The sequence below is a fragment of the Manis pentadactyla genome, chromosome 3 (genome assembly GCF_030020395.1).
Source record: "Manis pentadactyla isolate mManPen7 chromosome 3, mManPen7.hap1, whole genome shotgun sequence".
Lineage (NCBI taxonomy): Eukaryota > Metazoa > Chordata > Mammalia > Pholidota > Manidae > Manis > Manis pentadactyla.
In genome coordinates, this window is record NC_080021.1 from 112,715,868 (window position 1) to 112,741,794 (window position 25,927).

At 38.7% G+C, this 25,927-nt stretch overlaps 1 long non-coding RNA gene across 1 annotated transcript in view; it reads left to right on the forward strand.

Annotated features, from left to right (window-relative positions):
* LOC118910101 (uncharacterized) overlaps positions 1-12,516 on the forward strand; it is a 58,229-nt gene extending 45,713 nt beyond the window's left edge. The window contains exons 3-5 of the long non-coding RNA XR_005023832.2: positions 9,768-10,463; positions 10,574-10,737; positions 12,271-12,516. This is a non-coding gene — a long non-coding RNA (uncharacterized LOC118910101). The remainder of the gene's footprint in view (positions 1-9,767; positions 10,464-10,573; positions 10,738-12,270) is intronic.
* The last annotated feature ends 13,411 nt before the right edge of the window (positions 12,517-25,927 follow it).

Below are 25,927 nucleotides of genomic sequence, written 5' to 3' on the forward strand. Positions count from 1 at the left end.
ACTCATCTGGTGGAGAATACTCTTATGCAGAACAAGGCTTGACTCCATATGGAACACCAGAATTCTGTTATGACTTTTGGCAAGACTGAGACTAGGGGGAGGCAAGCAGGGACCCCAGGGTGCAAAGTTTAAGAAGGCACTCGGGATTGTGAATTTACTGACCTTGCACTTGCATGACCCTGAGAACAAGTGCTGGCCTTGACCTCTGAGGTGGGCCTAGGGAATATGCTTGGGGCACCAACAATGGCTGTGTTAGGTCTGTGGACCTTTTACACTTACTGTAATATAATATAGTCTGCCTTTGCCTTATATTATTGTTAGTGATGCACTGGGCTTCCCCCTATTAGATGTTAAGTTTCTTGAGCACAGAAACTTAACTCCTCCCCACCAGCACTTTATAACACACCAACCATTCAAAAGAAAATAACCAAAAACCTGGTTGCGATGCTGAATTGAATTCCTGCTATCCGTGGCCTCTCCCTGCAGTGGGAGGCTGTAAGAGAGCCCTCATTCCCTTTCTCCACTCTGAGTTTCATCCTAGATCAGCAGAGAGAAGATCTATAAAAGATGATATGGTAACAGGGTAACTACACTTACCGTGGTGAACATTTAATAATGTATATAATTATCAAGTCACCATGTTGTCCATCTGAAGCCAATCTAATATTGTATATCAACTATACTCCAATAAAAATAAGTAAGTTAAAAAAAAAAGATGTAGGGACTGAGGGGAGACAATGTAAGAGCAGTCACAGGAGCAGCAATTCAGGAACCAGAGCTAGAGCAGTGGTTCTCCAAGTGTGGTCTCTGGAGCCATAGCACCAGCCTCCCCTGGGAACATATTAGAAATACAAATTCCCAGGCTCCACCCCAAACTTACTGAGTCAAATCTCTGGGACTGGAGCTCCACAGACTATGTTTTTATAAGCCCTTGGGTGACTCTGAGTTAGAGAATGATCTGGCAGTGAATCCACCTTAGGGCCAGAAAAGATTTCTTGGAGCTAGCTAGAGGGAGGAACAGTAATCTTAGGGTGTCAGCCTTGCTCAGTAGAAGAGCTGAGCAGGACTGAACTTGGGGAATGTGGCTCTAGTAAAGAAAAAATTGAAACCTGAGATGCTTTTGCCATTAAAGAGAGGGTTTCATTTATAGAGTTTCAGTCTGTTGAATAAAAACGCAAAGAATGAAAAGGATCCTGAAAAGCCTGGCATGTCAGGGGGACACTCAAAATGAGACAAACTTGTTCCAAGGACAGCCGGGTGTCAGAGGAGAAACAAAAGCATAGCAGGTGAGCAGAACTCCGGCACATACCCATTGCTAAAAATGCGGACAGTCTTCAGTTTGGTCCCTGTAAAGACAGAAGAAATGGTGGAGTTTGAAAGACTGGGAGGGATAGAGTGTTAAGGACTGTGTTTCAGAAAGAATAGAGGAACTTCCCTGTCAGGCTTCATTTAGGAGTGAGAATTTAATGAATCTAATATTTATGCTAGGCTCACCCAGGTGGGGGAATTGACTTTTCTCAGATATTAGGCCTTGTATTAGTCAGGTTTTTCCAGAAAAATAGAACCAAGAGGGTGTGTGTATACATATATATATAGTGTATATACTTATATACATATAATATATAATATGTATATATAATGTATATATTATATATAATATATATACACACATCCTAAATATAGTAAATCTGCTTTACTCGCACACATTTATATATAATATATATTATACATATAACGTTTTATATATATAATGTATACATACATTTTTTATATATATATATACACACATACACACACACACAAAATGTCATATATATATGAAGAGAGACAGAGATTGAGAGAGATATTGAAAGAGAGAGAGAGTTATTTTAAGGAATTGGCTCACATGACTGTAGAGGCTTGGTGAGTCCAAAATCTGATGGAGTAGGCCGGCAGGATGGAGACTCAGGGAAGAGTACAATTTGAGCCCACAGATTTCCTTCTGGCAAAATGTCTTCTCACTTGGGGAAGTCAGTCTTTGGTCTAGTAAGACCTTCAGCTGATTGGATGAGGCCCACCCACATTAAAGAGGGCAATCTGCTTTTCTCAAAATCTACAAATTGAAATGTCAATTTCATCCAAAAAACACCCCCACGAAATATCCAGAACAATGTTTGGCTGAATATTTGGTCATCACGGCCCAGTCAAGTTGACATAAAATTAACTATCACAAGCCTGACCCAGGAAAGCTGCCTGCTACCAAGCTGTTGGTAGTAGGGCTGTGATGTTTTGTTACTTTGTTGGAAACTGAGAGGAGCAGAGATCTGACAGGGAGTTCCCCATTAAAGGGATACATTATTTTGTGTTCTGCTTATTTCTACTTACAAACTGCATTTGTGCCACACTCTAGAGGAAAGGGATTATATGCATTTTTACAAATAAGTAGTAATTCCTTTACTGTTTGACACACAACATCTAAAATTTTTAATTTATTTCCCCTATCACTCTCTCACTCAAGGCTGTCCCAATTTGTAGATCCTCTGCATAATCTGATTGCATATTCTTCATCCTTTGACTTTATTGTTCTCTTTATTGTCTATAAAAATTAACAGGCATTTGGATTATTCTAATTTTTTGTCGTGAATAATATTGCTATGAATGTCTATATACAAGTGTTTTGGTATATATGTACACTCATTTCTTTTGGGACTATTCCTAAGAGTCTCATATATGCATATACTCAGTTTTATTAGGCTATGTAATTTAAGTTTCCTCAAGTTTTGTCTGAGAATTCTAGTACTGGAATTCTTACCATCCCTTGGTATTGACAGTCTTGCCATTCCAGTGGGTTTGAGGTGAGTGATTTAATTTGCATGTCCATGAGTACTAGTAAGTTTGAATTCCCTTTTGTATGTTTGCTGGCCACTTTGATATCTTTTGGAGAGATTACTTGTTCAAGTCTCTTGCCCTTTTTCCTACTGGGTTGTCTATCTTCTTATTGATTTTTTGGTCTTTCTTTACATACTTTGTATACAAGCCCTTTGTAGATTACAGGTATTGTGTATATGTTTTCCTACTCTATAGCTTCACTTTTTACTCTTAATGGTTTCCTTTGATAAACAGAAGGTCTAAATATTAACATAGTCCAATTAATTAGTCTTTTTCTTTATGGTTATGCTATTTTGTCCTGTTGTTTAAGAGTTCTTTCTCAACCCCAAAGTACTGGAGGCTCTGTTATGTTAGAAACTTTCTTAGAAGTTTTATGTTTTACCACTCTGTCTTGCCTGCAGGTTTCAGCCCCAGGCAAATTCACTATAGATTCAGTGAGACTGAGAAATGATAACAGAACTTCTTGGGGTAAAAGGGTTTATATATGGCTTTTTTATTCTCCTGTTGGTAGGTTGAGTACTATAATCATGTCTGCATCCAGCAGTCTGCAGGTCTGCAATCCACCTCTGTCTATGCCTCCGCCCAGAGCACTGGGCAGAGCTCTTAATATAGTGACTCAGTCAATGATAGCTTATTGCCTATGGGTATGGAAGCATTAGCCTAGCAGTAGGCCAATTGCATCATCAAATAGTTTAGGGTCAGGGGAGGACCCTGACCACAGGAACTTCCATTTTCCCAACACACTCACATTTAGATATACTTTAAACTAGAATTGACTGTAAGGCATGAGGTAGTGTCAAGGCTAATTTTCTCCAAAGTGCTCTAGGTCAACTTCCCTAGGAAACAGAACCTGGGACATTGAGATTTGTATGCAGGAGTTTTACTGATAAAAAGTCAGGTACAAACTGGGAGGGAGCACAGGAAGTAGGGTTGGGTGGAGTGAGACATTAAAAGGTGGTGATACAGTTGCATTAATTACCTGAACAATTCCCAGGGGGCGTTTTTGAACTGAGATAGCAAGGACCAGGGCTTTGGACCCTGTATTGACCCTTGCAATCATTGGATATACGATATGCTCAGGGAGAGTATATGATCTTGGATGAAGCAGCTTCCTTTGGCTAAGGGAAATTCCCAGAGACAAATTTAGCTGTGAGTCATCAGCAACAACTTTCCTAGCAACTGGGAGATTGAGTACTTCATTCCTGAAGGGGATGTGAGTAAACCAGTTGACTCAGCACCACTAATTGAAAAGATTGTCCTATCCCCACTGCTCTGCATTTCCACCTTTTCCTTGATTGAGTAACCACATGTAGGTCTGGTTTTGCATACTATTCTGTTCCCCTGATCTCTGTCAATCCTTGAGCCAATCTTAATTTCTGCAGCTCTCTCATAAATTTTGATATCTTGGACATTTTGTTTTTCAAGATTATCTTGGCTATTGCTGGCCCTTTGCATTTTTATTTAAGTCCTAAAACCAGCTTGTCAATTATCATACATACGAAATGTCTGAGTTTTGATTGGGTTTACAATGACACTATAGATTGAATTTGAGAAAAACTGACATTTAAAAAATGCTTAGTCTTGCAAGTCATGAACTTGACATATCTTTTCCCCTATTTTGGACTCTATTTTATTTTTTTTATTTTATAGTTTTCTATGTAGTCCTTGAAAATATTTTCCCTCCCCTATTTTGATGCTGCTGTTAATTTTTTTAAATTTCATTTTCAAACTATTTTTATTGGTATAAAACATAACTGATTTTTGTGTATTGCCTTTGTATCTGGCAATCTTATTAACATTATTTATTAATGTATATAATTAGTCTGTAGATTATTTTGGATACTATACATGCATAACTATGCTGTTATTGGAAAATGACAGCTTTGTATATTCTTTTCCATTCCTTATATCTCATAACTTCTTTTCTCTACTTGAGAAACTCTGATATAATGATGAATAAAATGTCAGGTTTAACAGCCATAGTAGGTATATATGGCACAGTTTATTTAATCAGTATTTGATTGAAGGACATTAAATTGTTTCTCTCTTTTTCATAAATAATGCTGCAAGGAGCATCTTTTTACAAACATTTTTGTGCAGTTCTCTTGTTCATTCCTTATAATGTATTCCAGGATATCTTGGAATAATCCAGTTAAAAATTAAATACATATAAAGTTAAAAGCTATTTATTTATTTATTTTTAAATTTTTTATTAAGGAATCATTGATATGCATTCTTATGAAGGTTTCACATGAGCAACATTGTGGTTACTACATTCACACCTGTTATCAAGTCCACCCCACATACCCCATTACTGTCACTGTCCATCAACATAGTGAGATGCTATAGTCACTACTTGTCTTCTCTGTGCTATACTGCCCTCCTCATGATCCCCCTACATTGTGTGTGCTAATCATAACATCCCTTAATCTCATTCTCCCTCTCTTCCCACCAGTTCTCCCCACCCCCTTTCCCTTTGGTAACCGCTAGTCCCTTCTTGGGGTCTGTGAGTCTGCTGCTGTTTTGTTTCTTCAGTGTTTGCTTTATTGTTATACTCCACAGATGAGTGAAATCATTTGGTACTTGTCTTTCTCCACCTTGCTTATTTCACTGAGCATAATACCCTCTAACTCCATCCATGTTGCAAATGGTAAGATTTGTTTTCTTCTTGTGGATGAATAATATTCCATTGTACATACATACCACATCTTCTTTATCCATTCATCAACTGATGGACACTTAGGTTGCTTCCATGTCTTGGCTCTGTAAGTAGTGCTGTGATAAACATAGGGGTGCATATATCTTTTTGAGTCTGGGATCTTATTATCTTTGGGTAAATTCCTAGGAGTGGAATTCCTGGGTCAAATGGTATTTCTATTTTTAGTTTTTTGAAGGACCTCCATATTGCTTTCCACAATGGTTGAACTAATTTACATTCCCACCAACAGTGTAGGAGGGTTCCCCTTTCTATGCATCCTTGCAATAATTTGTTGTTTCTTGTCTTTTGGATGTTTCTTGTCTTTTTGGATCATGTCCTAACTGATGTGAAGTGATATATCATTGTGGTTTTAATTTGCATTTCCCTGATGATTAGTGATGTGGAGGATCTTTTCATGTGCCTGTTGGCCATCTGAATTTATTCTTTGGAAAAGTGTCTGTTCATATCCTCTGCCGTATTTTAATTGTATTATTTCCTTTTGGGGTGTTGAGGCATGTGAGTTGTTTATATATTTTGGATTGAATGTTAACCCCTTATCAGTCATGTCATTTATGAATATATTCTCCCATACTGTAGGATGCCTTTTTGTTCTGCTGATGGTGTCCTTTGCTGTACAGAATCTTTTTAGTTTGATGTAGTCTAATTTGTTCATTTTTGCTTTTTTTCCCTTTCCCAAGGAAATATGTTCAGGAAAAAGTTGCTCATTTTTATATTCAAGATATTTTTGCCTGTGTTTTCTTCTAAGAGTTTTATGGTTTCATGACTTACTTCAGGTCTTCTGTCCATTTCAAGTTTACCATTGTGTATGGATTTAGATAGTAATCCAATTTCATTCTCTTGCATGTAGCTGTCCAGTTTTGCCAACACCAGTTGTTGAAGAGGCTGTCATTGCCCCATTGTATATCCATAGCTCCTTTATCATATACTAATTGGCCATATATGTGTGGGTTTATATCTTGACTCTCTATAATATTCCATCAATCTATGGGTCTATTTTTGTGCCAGTACCAAATTGTCTTGATTACTGTGGCTTTTTAGTAGAGTTTGAAGTCCGGGAGCGTTGTACATGGCCTTTATGATGTTGAGGTACTTGCCCTCTAAACACATTTTACTGAGGGTTTTTATCATGAATGGATGTTGTATTTTGTCAAATGATTTTTCAGCATCTATGGAGATGATCATGTGATTTTTGTCTTTCTTTTTGTTGATGTGGTGGATGATGTTGATGAATTTTCTAATATTGTACCTTCCTTGCATCCCTGGAATAAATCCTACTTGATCAGGATGGATGATCTTTTTGATGTATTTTGAATTCAGTTTTCTAATATTTTGTTGAGTATTTTTGCATCTATGTTCATCAGGGATATTGGTCTGTAATTTTCTCTTTTTGTGGTGTCTTCACCTGGTTTTTGGTATTAGAGTGATGCTGGCTTCATAGAATGAGTTTGGAAGTATTCCCTCCTCTTCTACTTTTGGAAAACTTTAAGGCAAATGGGTATTAGGTTCTCTAAATGTCTGATAAAATTCAGTGGTGAAGCCATCTGGTACAGTGGTTTTGTTATTGGGTCATCCATTTAAATCTGAAGTTCACTTAGATAATGAATAACTTTTTGGAGTAGGTATATCCCACATATTGCATGGAACATACTTATACTAAAATTTTTTTCTTGTTTATCTGAATTGAAATTTAAATTGATGTCCTGTTTTGGGTTTTCATTTGCTTGTTTCTTGCTGAATCTGGCAACTCTAGGTCATAGGCATTTCAGAGCTCAGCAGTACATGGGCCAGAGGTTCCTTGGCCTGTGTTCGGTCTTCCATGCATCAGAGAGTCACTGGTCTAGGTTTTTACAATCAGGAGCAATGGGTGACTTGATGGTAAATGTAGTAAACAGATGTCTGATGACTGAGTCCCCCACCATCTGTCACTGTGTGAAGCTGGGAACCTGGGTCCAATATGGTGTGGGAGAAGTAGATCTTTCCAGAATGTCTGAGGCTAGACTGAGTTTCTGATTTAAAATTGAGAAGAAATATTAAAGTAAAAATTACTTTGTCTCCTAGAATACTTAAAAGCTATATTCCATTTATGTCTGAGTTTGAAAACTGAGATTCTTACCTTGTGATGACACAAAAACAAACAACAAAGTTCAGAGTTTCAAAATCTGGGTGATTAGCTGCTTGACTTTTGTTTCCCAGGTCTCAAGAAAAAGGCTTTGTTTGTGTAGGATAGGATCTGAACTAAGGATTCAGGATGGAGGCCCAGGGACACTGCCTGCTTCTGTATCTGAGTGTGTCCTCAAATGTTTCTTCTGGTTTTCCCAAGTTGGTTCTGAGTTACAGAGTAAATGTAAGAGAGAGAGATCTGCCCAGCTCAGGCCTACAGTTCATGCACCCTGCTTACCCTGCTTAGTCAGTGGCATCCCTCCAGCCTGCCACCTCAGAACTGTGTGATAGCAGTGGGAGATATTAGTCAGTCTTGGTCATAAAGAATGTGGCCTTGATCAGCATCTTCAAACTCATCTCAGCTGAATGAAGCTCCCCAGGGAGCTATGTGGGAGGAGGGGGTAAGTCATCTCTAAGTCATACATATTGTTTAAGAACTTTGGCTCCAGCCTGCATGTGGCTCTTCTGTTCTAGTGAGTTCAGCTGGACCATGAACTGGTGCATGGACACCTTTTGTCCCCATACTTTAGAAGCCCAGCCTGAAGGTAACCAGGTGGTTTTATTGGCCATTTTCCCCTTGGTTCACACCCTAAACTTTAATGCCTTACCATTTCCCAAAGCAAAAAGAAAAATCCAAACCCATAAAAGTAAAATCCATCCATGAATAGATAACTTCTGAGAGACAAGTCTGTGATATTAGAAATATCTCGAGTGGCTAGGCTGACCTGTCTACCAATGCCACACCTTCACCCGTCCTCCCCCAACCCCCAATTTCCTCTTGACCTTTGATTAGAGGCTGTCTGAACTGATTTGTTTTGGCCAGGTTGTTGGGGTGTGGTGAGGGGGGTTCTTGCACTAAGAGGAGGATCCTGGGCCTATATTTTTACTTCAGCTGAGCAAATAACAAGCTTAAATAAGAAAAAAGAACCCAAGAAAGGAATTCAGGTGGATACACTGTGAAGAGACAGGTTTTGTTTTTTTTAATCCTCTTCACTCACTCTTCATGTTTAAAAACATCTACCCTTTAGCACTGTGGCTCAGTTCTGGCCTGGTTTTTGCCCCAAATCTGGGAGTGGAGTGGGTGGGCGGATGAAGGAAACTCCGCTTCTTTGATAGACATTGTAATACAAAGCTAGTCAACAGGCAAAAGCAATTTCATCATAATTTGTATGAAGCTCTCTCCTGGTTTTTTGGAATTCACCAATTCAGAAGTCATCTGGCAATGTAGAGATCTATTCCTGGGTATTTCTTTTTCTGAGAGTTTTCTTTCTCATGACCACCAGGTCAATTTTAGAGGTGAAACTATTGACAAAGAACTGTTGCATGAAGCCTAAAATCTTCCTTTATGTAAAATGTATCCTGTGATCTGCACCTTCTCTCTTTAATTCCTACTTTACTTGGAATGAGTTAAGCAGTAAAAAGCTTAGTTTTAAGAAAACACATGGACTTAATGTTACTATAATGTACCAAAAACATGGCTATTTTTCTAGCTTGCTTATATATCTAGTTGTCTTTCCACCATCTCTCACTAAACAGCAGCTTGCTTCCAATTTCTTGATGTTTAAAAAAAGCCCCCAGGCAGAGCTTCTCTGTGTTTATCTATTATCAGAGGAAGATCTGACCTGACACCTTCGAATTCTAAATGAACATGAAATTAGCCTCTCTGAGGTATCTAGCTATTTTCTTCCAAGAGGACTAATAGAGAGTACTCATGCTGTGGGAGGTGATCCTTCTTCCCTGAGTTCACACCTTAAATCCTTCTTAGTGAAAGAGGATGGGGGCAGGAGTCCAGCAGAATCTGCAGGAGACAAGCTCATAAACGTTATCTTTTCTCTTTCCCATCTCTTGTCTGAGGGAATCCCAGAAATAGCTCTTATTTTCAAATATGTGAATGACTTACTATTTATATCTAATCTTCAGGAGCCATAATTATTATAGTATATACATTAAATATGTCAGATTAAATTTGTGGTCTGATCTAATTTCAATATCACCGTTTTTTTGTTTTTTAAAAATCCAGGATGATTTCATCTGGAACCAGGCTGTTCTGTCATTGATTGAAACTGGCTTTCTGGAGCATTGTGCTGTGCCTCTGTGATCTTGCTGGGCACCCCATTCTGGAAGCTCAGTTCCCCTCCCGGTTGGCACACAGCTTCTCATTTCCTCAGCCTTCTGTTCATGATTTATGGATCAGATAGAGGATGATGTTGACTCCGTCTGGAAAGTGGGTCAGCCAGTTTTTGAGGAGACCTACTGGAGGCCTAGAAACAGTGCTCTGAACACAGACTCCATTAGTTTAGAGACTGATAGGGAAGGGAAAATGGGACTGGCTCCTCAGTGGAATCAAACTTCAGCCTGAAGTGGACTGTCCTCAAAAATGAAGGCTCATTAGAGTGTGAATAACACAAATATCTAGTTGAAGGCAGTCACTGAAAACGCTTTCTGATCTCAGATACCTCCCCAAGAGGACTGAGTGCTGAAACTTTCCACAAGTAAGTTGTTGGCCATTGGGCTAAGTCAGTCACAAAAGCTGACTGCACCACTGAGGAAGAGAAATATGCTGGTGCCCTATTGGAACCTTTACACCGCTGTTTTGTCTGATGCGTCAGCCAACAAATTGCAAAGGGCGAGGGGGCTCAGGTAGCCCATGAGGATCATACATTTGGGGACAAGGCCACAGAAGCAATGAAAACAGTGATTTCTTCCCTTCCCTTCTGTAAGTCCAGGGACAGAAAGTCCCAGGGGAAAATACCTCTAAAAACCAAAATCAGTCAAAGGGAGAAATAAAGTTTAAAACCTTTTTTTTGCTTACTAACTGCATTCCAGGGCCGTCTCTCCTCTACTCCTGAAGAAGCAAGCCAGCAAGCCAGCCAGCCCCTCCCTTTTAACTATCAGGTTCAGACACGCCCTTGGTTGCCCAGGTGATGACCCATTGACGTGGAGATGAACTTCTCTCCACCTCTGAGGATATGCAAATGGACTAAAGCCAGGTGAGATACCCTGGAAATGCTACAATTTTACCCATACCCTCTGTTCCCTTCCCTTTCTTCTGCCTATTTAACCAACCTCAGGACCAGATTTACCGTCATCCTTTGTTCAGTCCACTTCCATTATTGGTCAATGCATGATCTGATTTATGTATTTAATTATTATAAATAAGCACTTGTGAATCTACCACCGAGTACCCTATCCCATACTCATAACTCACTCTTCTCAAGTTGCCCAGCCAGCTCCCTGAAGCATGTGTTGAAATTTTCCTCGCTTTCAATTCATGTATGTGAGCATTACCACAGTTTATTCATCTGTTCTCTTGTTGCTGGGCTTCTGCTGCTCAAACAGTGATGTTATTAATACTCTTGTACAGATCACAGGGTATTACCAGTGTATATGTGGAGAATGGCAGTGCTGGATCATTGCATAGGTGAATGTTTGACATTACAAGACAACAGTAAATTATTTCCCAAAGTGATCATAGTGATTTCTGTGAGCATAAGAGAGTCTGTGGATCCATATCTTCTCTGTCCTCTCCACATGCAGGACCAATAACCTGGCATCGTTGGACTTCCAAAATTTTTCCCAGTCATATATATTTAACTTGAATCTCATTGTGTTTTGATTTGCATTTCCAGACTCACTAATGAGGTCAAACATTTTCATCATATGTTTACTGGCCATATAAGTTCTGTTTTTAAATATTCTGTTCATGTCTTCTGCTCATTTTTCAGTTGGGATTAAGTGCGTTTATGATGACATGTAGGAATAGTGCTGTTTCTAAAAAACAAAAATAATTTTAAATCTAAACTTAAGGTTCTACTCCCAAATGTACTGACACAAATTATTTTATATATTAATATTACGCCTATACTAGGAAAATATTATTCACATCTAATATAGACAGTCTTATTGGGCAACATTCCTGAACTTCAGAAAATTACAACCTGAATTCAACAATTTTTAGCCATGTCAACCAGTATCAGTCTGCTCACTCCTTCCACTTTCCGTCCAAACCACCACCATCTCTTACTCAACTACTGCAGCCACTTCCTAACTAGCCTCTCTGCTTCTACTCTTGCCCTCCTTCTTCAATCTATACAGCAGCCCCCATCATTTTGTCACTCCTGTCAAAATCCTCCCATGACCTCCAGCTGCCCTTGTAATAAAACCAAAACTCGTTCCCTTGGTGCAAGAAGCCCTATGTGATTTGATCCTTGCCTTCTCTTTCCCTTCCTCTAGTCTTGGCCTCTATCCACACAGCCATTTTTGTTGTTCCTGAGAGAGTACAGGCTTGAACCTTTTTCAGAACTTTTATGATCATTATTTTCTGTTCTCCAGTGTCTTCCCACGTACCATTCTTTCCCATCATTCACTTTCCTGCTCAATGCCACTTAATCAGAGGTCCTTTTCCCTGACCACCAATCTCTATATATCTTCTTATCCTACTTCACTTTTCCTCATAGTACTTATTACATCTGAAAATTATGTTATATTATTTTTCATTTGTTTATTGCTGGTCTCCTCTGCAGAATGTTGTGGAGGGCCAGATGTGATGTCACCCCAGAAGTGACATCACCAGATCCGGGCACTGGGGAATAATATCAACAGAAAGTGATATCACTGGAAGTGAGATCACCAGAAACAGAAGTAACTGCACCAGATATGAGATCAGTCCACAACTGACATCATTATGAGCTTGTGTATGTAAGTGGTGCTCTAAAAATAAACTGTATCACTTGTCCACCATGCGTGAACAGTGAACCTCCTGATCCCAACTTTGGTTTCCGTGTTTTCCTTGTATCTTTCTCTGTGTTTTCCTTAAGTTCTTCATCCACTCCACTCAGGTTCAGCTGGTTTGTGGAGCTGGTCTCTGCAGAATGTAAGCACCATAATGACAGAAACTTCACTTGTTTACTGCTATATCAATTTTATCTTGAGCAGTGTCTGGCACATAGTGGACCCCCAAAAAGTATTTATTTGTTAAATAAAATGAAATAATAGATAATACAGATGAGGAGGCTACCCCAAATGTCTTCAATTGTCCATATAGATGTTCGCAGATAGCATTAAATCAGCAAATATAAATCAATATCATACAAAATGGGTTCATAAGAACTAAGATGATTCTAGATAGAATCAAAGGATGATTCTAGAAAATCAAGTGAATTGTGGAGAATACCTAGAGTTGGTAGTTCTTTTTCTAAACAAACTTACTGCAGTACATTTTATGTATTACCCATGTCAAGTGAGCAATTCAATGATTTTAAGTAACTTTACTGAGTGGTACAGCTATCATCATCAGTTTTATAACATTTTCATCCCGGCAGTAGGATTCCTCCTGCCCATTTATAGTTGATTCTTCTTCCCATTTCCAGGCCCCAGTACCCATTAATCTACCTTTTGTCTATAAATTTTCCTTTTCTGGTTATTTCACATAAACACAATATGTGGTCCCATGTGTCTAGCTTCTTTCACTTAGCACAATGTTTTTGAACTGTGTTCATTAACATACCATGACTGAACAGTATATGGCTGTACCCCACTGTGCCTATCCATTCACCAGTTGATGGGCTTTTAGGTTGTTTCTAGATTCTGCTATTACAAATAATGCTTCCATGAACATACATGTGTGTGTCTTTGTGTGGCTATATGTTTTCATTTCTCTTGGGTAAATACTTAGGTGTAGATTTGCTGAATCTCATGGTAGTTGATCCTGAACTTTTTTCAGAAACTGCTAAGTTGTTTTCTAAAGTGACTGTGCCACTTAACATTCCCACCAGCAATATACAAAGGCTTCTGGTTTTCTACATCCTCACCAACATTTGTTATTACCTCTCTTATTTATTATAGCCCATCTAGTGGGTATGTAATGGTATCTTGTGGTTTTAATTTTCATTTCCCTTAAGACTAATGTTGTTGAGCATCTTCTCATGCACTAACGAGTCATTTGCATGTCCTCTTGGACAAAGGCCTCTTCAGAGAGTTGGTAATTTTTAAACTTTTTAAAGGCAAGGAAACTGCATTTGTAGAAGTTTTCTCAATAGATAGAATTAACTTCTACAAAGGCAGACATAGGACTGGAGTGCGAAAATTCCTTATAAAGAAGGAGTATAATCAGCATAGCTTTGTTAAAATGGAGAGTCACCAACAAAATATAGGTGGCTTGAGCAAAAAAGTTAGTAAATGGTCTTGAATGCCATGTTGAGTAATAGATTCTGAAAGGAGTGGTAGAGTAAAGAGACTGGATTTTGATGCCTAAAGGAAGTATTTGGGTTCAATATATATATGCAATAGTTTTCCTTTTTGTGGAGACATATCAGGATATAGTCCTCAGTTTACCATAGAACTATAGGAAAATAATAGAATTCAGTGACCACGTGGTTTCTCTTTCTATTCAGGCAGAATTAAATATAACTCATTTCTGATCCATGGGTATACTTTCTCCCAGAAATCACACATATTCTTGAAGGAAAGAGATTTGCTTCAGTTCTTGGTTAACCCATCTCAAAGAAAAGCAGTCTTGACATTCAGAAAATGTCTTATTACTTTCTTAATTTTTCTTGAGTTTTAATTAAATTTTAATTTTTTACTCTAAAATATTTGGTTTGAGATAAAAAAGCAAACAGCTGAACCAGCTACTTTTCATCACATTTGGTACTCATGATACTGCAGATCCTTGAAAAAATTGTTTCTATTTCTTAGCCTTCTGTTCTCTAGTTTGCTTTTTCTATGCAATATATGAGCTTATTCTTTCTGTACAGTGCTGATAAGAACCCATTCCTCTCCAGATAGGCCATGGCCATGTAGTCTTGAAATCAGCCCCACGACTGGAGGAATATTCACTGACAGTGTGAAAAAGTTGCTGAAATCTTTTTGTGCCAGAACTTCTCTAAAATTCTTCTGGGTCTGAATATGGAGCTGTTGAAGGCAACATTTTCCCTTAAACTATTCATTCCAAAGGCTACATCAAAATGACAAACGGAGATGATTTATATATGCCACAGGATTCAGGCTTCTGCATCAGACCTACTTAAATGTCAGTATCAAAAGTGGTCAAAAGAAGACAATTGTGAAGTGAACTTCAATAACAATCTCACAGGCATGGATGTTCTCTCTTCCCTTTCTTTGGGGATAATTCAGACACTGAGCACTTGATGTCTGTCAGAGCAGGAGGAGCAAGAGGAGGAAGCGACTGAGAAACCAACTGATCAGAGGTTACATAGGAAATCTTAAATTCTTTGCCACATTTTTTTTTTCTTTAGGGATAGCAATGGTCTGGAGAAAACCTTTTTTTTTTTTAAACTAGGCATACAAACAAACAAAACCAGTCTTACTGTCAAAACAAAATCACAGATCTACACAACTGTTTGCACCTGGATTCATATTTGGATTTGTCATTTTCTTAGCCCAAAGATACTTCCATCGGCACGCATGCAGTAGTTTTCTTCTTTCACTACATTTTGTTGGAATATGTTCCTGCATTCTGTTTGGCTTATCTTTCCACGGAATCCTGACAGTAAGGTGATATCTGAAATTTCAACAATGTCAACATTATTACCATATTAATTTCCCTTGAGTTTTTTAAAATAGCAAAAATTTTGCAAGCAACTTAATATTATTCTAAATTTGTTCTTTGTAAGTTTGTTTGGATTTACAAGTTTCTGCTCTCTATCGATGAGGAATTGTCCTTAATTAGTATCCCCTAAGTGTGTACAATATGCATGGCAGGCATGGTCCTGGACTCTTCAAGTTTCTAATTTTCCAAAAGCTCCTGTGTAAAGATGAAGAGCCAAGTCCTAAATTGATCATGAAGTAAAACCCCATTACACCATGAGGAAAACATCAAGAACTATAGCAACATATTGATACCATACATGATACAGGTGCTTCTGTCCAGCAAGTGAAGGAGACAAAATGGAGCAAAGACAAAATTACCCACTTCCCATCAATTCCTAACCACAAATCTCCTTTTCAGTAAATTTTGTTCCATTTTTTTGGGCTATTCTTATTTCTTAATGAGAAAGGGAGCCAATCCTTGTATTGAATAGAGGTGGGCTTTCAATAATTTAATGTGGTTTTTTGGTCAATGCCTTATTGATCCTCTCCTGCAAGGTTGAATGTCATCAGTGTCATGGAAAGTCATTTAGGGAAATACTTTGCCCTCACACATTCAGGATTTTTCTACATAAATGTCATTTCCTAGCGTTTGTTCCCCTTGTGTTCAGGAAGTTCTTCAGGTGTCTTTAGATTTACAGAACCATTTCATGGGTGGGGTAATAGGGGAAACTAGCAATTTGGGTCAAAGTCCTAGTGACTCTGTTGATGATACTGTGTTTAGCACTACTTAAAATAAAATGCATTTCATTGGGAACAGCCAAAGTCATGGCTTCACAGTGAAAAGCAGAGATGACTCTGGAAAGAGAAGGAGTGTTGTTAGAAGGGATGCTGACAGGGAATAAGAGTCTTAAGGGTAAACTGGAGGCAGATGAGAATAAACTGCTAAGTAAAAATCATAAACATCTTGGGTAAGCTTTCTAAGTTGGAAATAGAAAACCAGAGAGTTTTTTTTTCTTAGCAGATTTCAGACATCCTTTCATCCATTAATGTTGACTTTTTCCTTTTCCATTGTAAAATACATGGAAAAGTGTGAACATATAGAGGTGTCAGATTATAATGGTAAAAGCTACCCACAAAAAGTGTGGTCTCTGGACCAGCAGTATCAGAACCACTTGGGAACTTCTCAGCCCTATCCCAGACTTTCGAATCAGCAATTTTGGGGGTAGGACCACTAACTTGTGCTTTGACAAAAACTCTCCAGGTGAACCTATCATGCATCAATGTTTGAGAACCACTGGTATAGCAATTAAGAGTATGACACCTGGAGCCAGATGGCTGTATTACTTAGAGCAATTCAATGTTTGTTTCCCTTCTGTAAAATGGTAACAGCACCAAACTCATTGTGTGGTAAATGAAGATGAAATGAGCTGATGTGTGTAAAATCCTCAGAACAATGCCTGGCCACCGTTAAGTGTCACATAAATGTTCAGGTGATGATAATGACAATCATCATCATCACCTTCATAGGTGTTATTTTCATTTTTTTTCCACAGGCTTTGTTTCACAACTTATAACGAGGCTTTGTGTTTTCCAAGAGATCTTCTCTCTTAATATCTTAGAGTTATGTTCCATGGCTCAAGGCAGTATTTCTCAGCATGTGCTGCATGGACCATTTGCATCAAAATCACCTGTGGTGCTTATTAAAATGCAGATTCTCAAGTTCTGCCTAGACCCACAGGCACCATCAGAATTCTCTAGTGATACTTATGCATCCAGAAATTTCAAAACTACTGCTCTTGCTTAACAAAGACTATGATTTTCATTTTGCAAATGGGCACATAAAGCACAGGGATAACATATGCTTAGAGAAATCCAGAATCTCAGTGAGACCTAGAGTAAGAAGTGGGTTTCTGACTTTGTGTTCTTATTGAAAGACTATGCTATCTCTTTGTAGTTTTAGTTGCTTTATCTGGAATTTGACTGGGATTGTGCCTCTTTGTTTACTGAGAACTAGCATTATTTAATCTAAAAATAACATTTACCTTGAAAAATCTAGAACTATCAGGAATGATGAGTTCCTGGAAAATATACCTAGACAATTATGCATCACTTGGCTGCAATTGTCCCTGTTTGGGTGTATTTAATACATCAGTCTTATGTTACAGATGAAGCAAAAGGACTCAGAAGGGTTGAGGAAATTGTCAGAAGTTACTTGACTAGATACTGTCAAAACCAAGAGTAGAGTTTGGTCTCTCAATTGCCAATCCAGTGTCCTTACGCCATATGCCCTGTCCTTATCCTTGCTGATTTAAATGATTTAGAGCAGCACTTAAATTTTTAAAATAACTCTACCTATACTGCTCACATAAAATCTAGTCTCAGCAGCTTTTGATCTCCCTTAATTTCTTTTACTTAAAGATATGCTAACATCACATCTTCCTTTTTATAATAGTGATAAATCAATCCATTCATTGACAACCAATAACTCATAACTCTATCACATATTGCTTTTTCATCAGTGCAAATTTGGCTGTTCTAAAGCAATTAGATTGACTTTTTCAAGCTGTGATGAAAAAGCTTTGGGCCTTTTCACACGATACCTACAGGCTTTATATATACATTGTTCTATTGCAGTCAAGCTCCTACCCAGTGTCAGTGTGCATTGAAACAACTTTGTTCTTAGTTTTGAAGTCACACAGGGATATTTATCTACAAATTACAATTCATGTAATTGTTGGTGGTGGGGAGTGCTATTCATGTCAGGATGACTTGACTATTTAATAAAACGATTTTCTTTTTGTCTCACTTGTTTGTTCTTTTCATATTATATATGAAATTGAGCTTACTGGAGTTCACTTTTTCTATTCCTCTCTCCTGCTAAGAATGGAATATTTGTAGTCTTCATGCACTCATATACTCATCCCTCTACCTAAGGTAAATTTCTTTCCATCTTAGCCTGAGCCAGTTCACTACTAGTGACTACCTAGTTAATAGACCTCCTTTAGGTCTCAGTCAATTGTTACCTCCTCAGAGAAATCTGTATCTTTTTCTATAAGAAGCTCCCTGCCCTGATATGCTGTACTCTTTATTACTTTACAGTGTTTGTTTCTTCATGGTACTTGTCACAATATGCATTTTATTTATTTGTTTGTTTTTTTATTATTTCTCTCTGTAACCACTTGACTATAAGATCCATGTATCTATTGTGTTCAAGATGTGTCTATTTGAAGATGTGTCTATTTCACCCCAGTACCAAGCACAATGCCTGATACATAGTAAAAGCTCAGTCAACACTTGTCCAATGAATGATATGTCTTTATAAGTTGATGTGGAATTTTGTAGCCTTAGAGGGCTATGAGTATGTGTTCACTCTTGTTTCCTTATAAAAACCTCTCTTGGGGAGGAGCCAATAGATGGCGGCATGAGTAGTTTAGTGGAAATCTCTTCCCAAAAACATATATATTTTTGAAAATACAACAAATACAACTATTCTGAAAAGAGAGACGAGTGGATACAGTACAACAGCCAGGCTACATCTACATCTGTGAGAACTCAGCATCACACGAAGTGGGTAAGATACAAGTTGTGGCCTGGTAGGACCCAAGCGCTACCCCAATCCTAGCTCCCAGGCAGGAAGAAAGGAGTCAGAGCAAGGAGGGAGTGAAAGCCCAGGACTACTAAACAACCAGCTCTAGTAATCCGCACCAGGAGTGCAGACACACAGTGCATGGTGTGCTGGGTATTAGAGAAATGGAAAAGCAAAACCTGTGAGCAGGTCCCCACAACCAGCTCCCCTGGGACAAAAGTAAAGTGAGTGCTTTTTGAAAGTCTTAAAGGGACAGGGGCCTCAGGCTGGACGGAATCATCCCGGCACACTCGGCTCAGCAGCAGGGAATCCCAGGGAACTCTAGGCGACCTAACCCCCTGAGCAGCAGCACAGCTCTGAAGCCCCTCATGGTGGTAAGCAGACTGCCAGTCATTCCCCTGGGTGGCATGGACCCCAACACACCGGCCAGTAGCAGGAGAGTGGCCGCACATGCTGGCAGGGAGCGGCCACGTGCACCAGTGGTGGGAGTGCCAGAGGGGCATGTGCTGGTGGCAGTGACTGAGCAGCCTGGGAGCAGCCCATAAAAGCCGGTGGTGGCAGTGGTGGAGGGCTCAGGAGCAACCGTGCTCCCAGCAGCTGCCCAGAATCTCCTTCCAGTGTACAGCTGCCCGGGCCAGACCCAAAGGCTGCCACCAACATGCAGCTGCCCAGTGGGGGCACCGCTCTAGCAGAAGAGCACATACATTGTGCCTGCCACTCCCCACAGGGCTCTGTGCTACCCTGATGGAGACCCTGCCCAGAGCAGCTTAGGGGATTAACCTAGAGGCAGCTCCAGGAGTGCAGGTAACCGACACAGGCAGCGGAGAAGGGCAAGGTGACCAGCAAACAGGAAAGGACTTTGTTCTTCCAGCTGATACATACGCTACCTGCCTACAGCTACCTCTATCACTATGAAAAGGTAGAAGAATTTGGTCAAGTCCAGAATTACCCAGACAACCCCCAAGAGAGGGCCTGGGGAGGTAGACTTAAACAATCTCCCCGAAAAATAATTCAAAATAAAGGTCATAACCATGCTGATGGATCTGCAGAGAAATATGCAAGAGGAAAAGGATAAAGTTGGGAGGGCAAATACAGAAATAAAACAAACTCTGGAAGGACTTAAGAGCAGACTGGATGAGGTGCAAGAGGCAGTTAATGGAATAGAAATAAGAGAACAGGAACACAGAGAAGCTGAGATAGAGAGAGATAAAAGGATCTCCAGGAATGAAAGACTATTAAGAGAACTGTGTGACCAATCTAAATGGAACAATATTCACATTATAGGGGTACCAGAAGAAGAGAGAGAAAAAGGGATAGAAAGTGTCTTTGAAGAAATAATTAATGAAAACTTCCCCAAACTGGGGGAGGAAATAGTCTCTCACACCATGGAGACCAACAGAACTCCCAACACAAGGGACCCAAGGAAGCCAACACCAAGAGATATAATAATTAAATGGCAAAGATCAAAGACAAAGACAGAGTATTAAAGGCAACCAGAGAGAGAAAAAAGATCACCTACAAAGAAAAACCAATCAGGCTATCATCAGACTTCTCAACAGAAACCTTACAGGCCATAAGAGAATGGCATGATATATTTAATGCAATGAAACAGATGGGCCTTGAACCAAGAATACTTTATCCAGCACGATTATCATTTAAATGTGAAGGAGGGATTAAATAATTTCCAGACAAGCAAAAGTTGAGGGAATTTGCCTCCCACAAACCACCTCTACAGGGTATTTTAGAGGGACTGCTGTAGATGGGAGCACTCCTAAAGCTAAATATATGTCACCAGAGAAAATAAAATCACAGCAAAGAAAGTAGACCAACCAAATACAAACTAAAGGCAAAAAATAAAATCAACTACTCACAAAAGCAGTCAAAGGAAACACAAAAGAACACAGAAAAAACACCTAACATATAAAGAATGGAGGAGGAGGAATAAGAAGGAGAGAAATAAAGAATCATCAGACTGTGCTTATAATAGGTTAATAAGCGAGTTAAGTTAGACAGTTAGATAGTACAGAAGCTAACCTTGAACCTTTGGTAACCACAAATCTAAAGCCTGCAATGGCAGTAAGTACATATCTTTCAATAAACACCCTAAATGTAAATGGACGGAATGCACCAATCAAAAGACACAGAGTAACAGAATGGATAGAAAAGCAAGACCCATCTATATGTTGCTTACAAGAGACTCACCTCAAACCCAAGGACATGCACAGATTAAAAGTCAAGGGATAGAAAAAGATATTTCATGCAAGCAATAGGGAGAAAAAAGCAGGTGTTGCAGTACTGGTATCAGACAAAATAGACTTCAAAACAAAGAAAGTAACAAGAAATAAAGAAGGACATTACATAATGATAAAAGGGGTCAGCCCAACAAGAGGATATAACCACTATAAATATATATGCACCCAATACAGAGCATCTACATATGTGAAACAAATACTGACAGAAATTAAAGAGGGAAATATAATGCAATGCATTCATTTTAGGGGATTTCAACACACCACTCAGTCCAAAGGACAGATCCACCAGACAGAAAATAAGTAAGGACACAGAGGCACTGAACAACACACTAGAACAGATGGACTTAACAGACATTTACAGAACTCTACACCCAAAAACAGCAGGACAGACATTCTTCTCAAGTGCACATGGAACATTTTCCAGAATAGGCCACATACTAGGCCACAGAAAGAGCTTCAGTAAATTCAGAAAGATTGAAATTCTACCAACCAACTTCTCAGACCACAAAGGCATATAACTAGAAATAAATTGTAGAAAGAAAACAAAAAGGCTCACAAACACATGGAGGCATAACACCATGCTGCTAAATAATCAATAGATCAATGACCAAATTAAAACAGAGATCAAGCAATATATGGAGACAAATGACAATGATGGCACAAAGCACCAATTTCTGTGGGACACCGTGAAGGCAGTTCTAAGAGGAAAGTATACAGCAATCCAGGCCTATCTAAAGAAGGAAGAACATCCACAAATGAATAGTCTAAAGTCACAATTATTGAAACTGGAAAAAGAAGAACAAATGAGGCCCAAAGTCAGCAGAAGGAGGGACATAATAAAGATCAGAGAAGAAATAAATAAAATTGAGAACAATAAAATAATAGAAAAAATTAATGAAACCGAGAGCTGGTTCTTGGAAAAAACAAACAAAATACATAAGCTGCTAGCCACACTTATTAAGAGAAGAAGAGAATCTAGACACATAAACAGAATCAGAAATGGGAAAGGAAAAATCACAACAGACCCCACAGAAATACAAAAAATTATTAGAGAATACTATGAAAATCTGTATGAAAACAAGCTGCAAAACCTAAAGAAATGGACAACTTCCTAGAAAAATACAACCTTCCAAGACTGACCAAGGAAGAAACAGAAAATCTAAACAGACCAATTACCAGCAAAGAAATTGAATCAGTAACTTCAAAAAACTACCCAAGAACAAAATGCCTGGTCCAGATGGATTCACCACCGAATTTTATCAGACATGTAGAGAAGACATAATACGCATTCTCCTTAAAGTTTTCCAAAAAGCAGAGGAGAAGGGAATACTTCCAAGCTCATTCTATGAAGCCAGCATTACTCTAATACCAATACCAGGCAAAGATCCCACCAAAAAAGAAAATTACAGACAATGTCCCTGATGAACACAGATGCAAAAATACTCAACAAAATATTAGCAAACCAAATTCAAAAATACATCAAGAGGATCATACACCATGACCAAGTGGGATTCATCTCAGGGATGCAAGGATGGTACAACATTTGAAAATCCATCAACATCATCCACCACATCAAAAAATAGAAGGACAGAAACCACATGATGATTTCCATAGATGCTGAAAAAGCATTTGACAAAATTCAACATCCATTCATGATAAAAACTCTCAACAAAATGGGTATACAGGGCAAGTACCTCAACATAATAAACGCCATATATGACAAACCCACATCCAACATCATACTTAACAGCGAGAAGCTGAAAGCATTTCCTCTAAGATTGGGAACAAGACCGGGATGCCCACTCTCCCCACTGTTATTCAATGTAGTACTGGAGGTTCTAGCCATGGCAATCAGACCAAACAAAGAAATACAAGGCATTCAGATTGGTAAAGAGGAAGTCAAACTGTCACTGTTTGCAGATGACATGATATTGTACATAAAAATCCCTAAAGACTCCATTCCAAAACTACTACAACTAATATCTGAATTCAGCAAAGTTGCAGGATACAAAATTAATACACAGAAATCTGTTGCTCTCCTATACACTGACAATGAACTAGCAGAGAGAGAAATAAGGAAAACAATTCTATTCACAATTGCATCAAAAATAATAAAATAGGAATAAACCTAACCAAGGAAGTGAAAGAACTGTACCCTGAAAACTATAAGACACTCTTAAGAGACATTAAAGAGGACACTAACAAATGGAAACGCATTCCATGCTCTTGACTAGGAAGAATTAATATTGTCAAAATGGCCATCCTGCCTAAAGCAATCTACAGATTCAATGCAATGCCTATCAAAATACCAAAAACATTCTTTAACAAACTGGAACAAATAGTTTTAAAATTCATATGGAACCACAAAAGACCCCGAATAGCCAAAGCAATCCTGATGAGGAAGAATAAAGCAGGGGGAATCTCGCTTCCCAACTTCAAGCTCTAGTACAAAGCACAGTAATCAAGAGAATTTGGTACTGGCACAAGAACAGACCCACAGACCAGTGGAACAGAATAGAGAGTCCAGATATTAACCCAAACATATGTGGTCAGTTAATATACAATAAAGGAGTCATGAACATACAATGGGGAAATGAAAGCCTCTTCAACAGCTGGTGTTGGCAAAACTGGACAGCTACATGTAAGAGAAATAAATTGCATCATTGTGTGACCCCATACACAAAAGTAAATTCAAAATGGTCAAAAACCTGAATGTTAGTCATGAAACCATAAAACTCTTAGAAAAAAACATAGGCAAAAATCTCTTGGACATAAACATGAGTGACTTCTTCATGAACATATCTCCTTGGTCAAGGGAAACAAAAGCAAAAGTGATCAAGCTGAAAATCTTCTGTACAAGCAGAAGACAACATCAGTAGAACAAAAAGGCATCCTACAGTATGGGAGGATATATTCATAAATGACATATCCGATAAAGGGTTGACGTCCAAAATATATGAAGAGCTCATGCACCTCAACAAAAAAAAAGCAAAAATCCAATTAAAAAATGGGCAGAGGAGCTGAACAGACGGTTCTCCAAAGATGAAATTCAGATGGCCAACAGACACATGAAAAGCTGCTCCACATCGCTAGTCATCAGAGAAATGCAAATTAAAACCACAATGAGATATCACCTCATACCAGTAAGGATTGCCACCATCCAAAAGACAAACAAAACAAGTATTGGAGAGGTTGTGGAGAAAGGGGAACCCTCGTACACTGCTGGTGGGAATGTAAATTAGTTCAACCATTGTGGAAAGCAGTATGGAGGTTCCTCAAAAAGCTCAAAATAGAAATACCATTTGACCCAGGAATTCCAGTTCTAGGAATTTATTTTAAGAATGCAGCAGCCCAGTTTGAAAAAGACATATGTACCCCTATGTTTACTGCAGCACTATTTACAATATCCAAGAAATGGAAGCAACCTAAGTGTCCATGAGTAGATGAATGGATAAAGAAGATGTGGTACATATACACAATGGAATATTATTCAGCCATAAGAAGAAAACAAATCCTACTATTTGCAACAACATGGATGGAGCTAGAGGGTATTATGCTCAGTGAAATAAGCCAGGCACAGAAAGCCAAATACCAGTTGATTTCACTCATATGTGGAGTATAAGAACAAAATAAAATCCTAAGGAACAAAACAGCAGCAGAATCACAGAACCCAAGAATGGACTAGCAGTTACCAAAGGGAAAGGGACAGGGGAGGATGGGTGGGAAGGGAGGGATAAGGTGGGGGAAAAAGAAAGTGGGCATTACGAATAGCATGTATAATATTGGGAGAGGCTGGGGGAGGGCTGTGCAACACAGAGAAGACAAGTAGTGATTCTACAGCATCTTACTACGCTAATGGACAGTGACTGTAATGGGGTTTGTGGGGGGGACTTGGTGATGGTGGGAGTCTAGTAAAGATAATGTTCCTCATGTAATTGTGATTAATTATACCAAAAAAAAAAAGCTCTCTTGGATTAACTCCTTCACTGATGGACAGTGATATAGACATCGGTTTGTCTACTTACTTAGTTGACCTTGACTCCCAACTTATTAAATAGACCAGGCCTCCCAGAGCTTTTGGACCATGGTGACTTTTCTGGAGCCGACTGAAGGTTTCCAGAGCATTCTGGACCACAATGCACTATCTTCTAGAGCTTGTACTCTATGGTAGTCTCTAGCTACAGGTGGTTACTGAGCACTTGAAATGTCGCTAGTATAAAATACAGATTGGATTCTGAAGGTTTGGTATAAAAAATGTAAAATATATCATTAATAATTGTTATATTATTTATTTATTTATTGAAAGAATATTTTGGGTATATTGGTCTAAATATTCATTTTTTCCTTTTTACTTTTAAATGTGCTATTGGAACATTTAGAATTATGTATATGAATCTTATTTGAGGCCCCCATTATATTTCTGTTGGGCAGTGCTTTTCTGGACCCAAGTAGTTCACCCCAGTTGTTTGGCAATGTAGACTGAAAGTGATCCACAAAAGGGAATGTTAAAATCACAAGGGCCTCCCATAATTTGCACCTTTCTTATCAGATGCCATCTAGTGGAAGAACTAGCATCCCTTGGAGAGTAGCTCAGATGCCATTTCAGTGCTCTCTCAATGTCAACTCATGAGGTCCAAATAGACCCAAGACACAGACAATTTAAATGTCTTGCCAGTGGTTGTGTATCTTTCTCAAAACAATGCTCACACTAGAACTCAGGTCTTTCAATTATCCTGAGTCATTGAATTACTTACAGTAGGACCTACTCATAAAATTATATCTTTCTTTTTA